Raw genomic sequence first — 2837 nt, 5'->3', positions numbered from 1 at the left:
CAGATATCCCCCTAAAATAGCTAAAACTAAAAACAAACTAAAAACTACTTCCAAAAACATTCAGCTTTGATATTAATGAGTTTTTTGGGTTCATTGGGAACATGGTTGTTGTTCAATAATAAAATTATTCCTCAAAAATACAACTTGCCTAATAATTCTGCACTCCCTGTAAATGTTCCCAAGGAGTGGACAGACACACACACACACACACACACACTAAATGGTACACCCAGTGTTGTGCCAAAAACCCACTGTTGGTATTTATATATGGTCGTAAATAACTTAACCTGTCAAACAAATCCACATATATCTCATGAATGATACCAAGTCAAGTATGAGCCAGAAAGAAAATTCCTGCAGCGATGTAAGCTGCAATCACTTTTTCTCTAAGTGCCTTTAACAATAGTGGCTTTGTTTATCCAGATAAATACTCTCAGTGACATTAAAATGTCTTTTTCACGAGAGATCTGGGCAAGGGGGCAGCAGAAATTCCAATATAACATTTTTATAAAGATATTTTAAGTGGTCATAAAGGACCAGATTGATTACAGTGTAGAACACAAGTACGTACAATAATGCAAAGTCAAAAAAAAATACTTGCAAAACAAGCCATTTCTTTATATTGCATGCAACTTCTTTCCTAAATCCTGTTGATTACAGCCTATTTACCGGTCTAAATAAAGCCATTAGACATTAAAAAAAACATACAGAGAAAGAAACACACACTATTGGCACACAATATTTAGTATTTACAGCATGGTGATGTATGTGAGATAAGCCATAAAAAAGTGTCTTACTGCTCTGATTTTGGGTTTTTGAGCAACAATAGTTTTATTTAACAATGTAATGAGCTTTCACAGGTATTCCAAAATCCAACTAGTATCTTTAACCCCTTAGCAGTCCAATTAGTCCCCTAAACCATCCAATGTACCGTGGGCGGTACGTCCAACTGCTAACAGGTTAACGGATATCTGAATTGGCCTCTCTATGCCTCACTGTGAGCTTGTAGAACCACATGGATTTCTCCCAGCCAATCAATAAAGATAAGGCTACGTGACAGATAGCGGTATCATTGCATGAGAGGAATCAGCAGTGCCCCGGAGCAGTTAAAACTTCAGTGTTCTTCTAGAAATCATGTTTTTTGGCCCCTACCTACTTCCTCACCTGTGGTCATAACTTCCAAACCAAGTGCTGTATTTTGATGAATCCCATTATACATTATCTAGTTCAACAGTTGTTCTAAATGTTAAGACAGGTGTGTAATTTGTGTGTAGCATTTTAGAAATTTGTGAAATGTATGGCATAAAAATGGTGGGAAGTCCATTTTTAGACTTACAGTAGTTGCGTCTAGCGAAACACTATTTCTAAAGAATACAAAGTAGCAACATCATTGTCAATGGACCTTACAAAAGTTTATATCACACTATCCAGTAATACAGTGAGAGATTTAACCCATTACAGACATTTTTAAGCTATAAATGGTAAAATGTTTTGTTTGTTTTAGGATCTTATAGTTGTGCAATTTGACCAAAACCTCCCGATATAAAAAAAGATTTCTCATCCCGACAACGATATAAATCGCAGAAATTTTACATTTTCTGTAAATTCTATGAATCTCGAGCAACTGAACTTGCGTGAAGTGCTCTCAGCTGGGCGCCGTGTACGTGGAGTCGAGTGTTTTGACTGATGCATGAAGCTATACATTTTTAGACATAAGTTGTAACAGCTGCCTTTTTCTTTGTACTTATTACATGGTGTGCTGCATAAAAAAGCCTAGTCTAACATTTTGGTCTAAGGTTTATTTTGAGCACCTGACGGCTTTTTTGCTCCTAATCCATAAACCTTCTCCATACTCTTCTTGCGTGGGTGGTTGAAGAGGTCTGTCATGTTTGAGTCTGTGGTGCGGACCGGTTTGCGGCATAACTTGTATAGTACAGACTTTTCATAACCATGTGGAAAATAAACAAGTGGACGGCGGAGCCACACAATGGTCTTACCGCCATTGTTACTAACAAAAAAAAGTCGCTTATCCGTCTGTAGTGTGGTTATTGTAAATATAAGAGCAAGACAGAACTTTAAGAAATTAATATAGCTACTACAGTGATCAGCAAAAGAATGAAAAAAATACTGCCGGAAACAGTCTATTTTACGACACCAAGAAACAAGCGATATAACATGAAACGATAGATGTTTTCATATCATCATCCGATATGTATGGTCATATCGAACAGCCCTACTTATAGCAGTTTTTAAATCATACTTAAATTGTATATATTTGTTTTTCTTATTTCAGGTATTACTACTGGTAAAACTGACTTATTATTTTATTATTATTAATAATAATAATAATAATAATAATAATAATAATAATATTTGTTTTCATTTAATTCTGTATAAAAAAAATAAAATAAGTGGTACCACCAGTATTTATCTTTCTATTTTTCCCCACTCTTTGTTATACACGAGTATTTTTTTTCAGTAGATCTACAATTGATGATTTCTTTTTCCTTCAAAGTGGCCTCAATTTTCACTCAGATGTACTACTTTCCTTCACAGAAATCCACTTTGATCTTTTAAGTAAGAAAGCTGATCATGTAACATTCCACAGAATAATACAGCCTGTATTTCAGTGTGTACACATGATCCCAAAATGAACTTAAGTCTTTGAAGTATAATGTTCAGCATCTTACTAAAGATTACTGCCACCTTACAGTACCATCACAAAGTACCATGAAGCAGTTGGACAGGATTGTGCTTTGTGTTATATGTTTAAAAAAAAAAAAAATGCCAAAATGCCAGCATCAGTCAAAAAAAACCCCCCCAAAACAAAAAAACCC

General features: G+C 35.0%; 1 protein-coding gene across 3 annotated transcripts in view; it reads right to left on the bottom strand.

Moving 5' to 3' along the window:
• The window catches only part of znf574 (zinc finger protein 574), a 24424-nt gene that overhangs the window by 20451 nt on the left and 1136 nt on the right, over positions 1-2837 (bottom strand). The gene's annotated exons all lie outside the window — the stretch shown is intronic.

The sequence above is a fragment of the Haplochromis burtoni genome, unplaced genomic scaffold (genome assembly GCF_018398535.1).
Source record: "Haplochromis burtoni strain Fernald_Lab_line unplaced genomic scaffold, NCSU_Asbu1 Contig_80, whole genome shotgun sequence".
Classification (NCBI taxonomy): Eukaryota; Metazoa; Chordata; class Actinopteri; order Cichliformes; family Cichlidae; genus Haplochromis; species Haplochromis burtoni.
The sequence above is the reverse complement of the archived record's forward strand: the minus strand, read 5'-3'. Positions and strand labels throughout refer to the sequence as shown.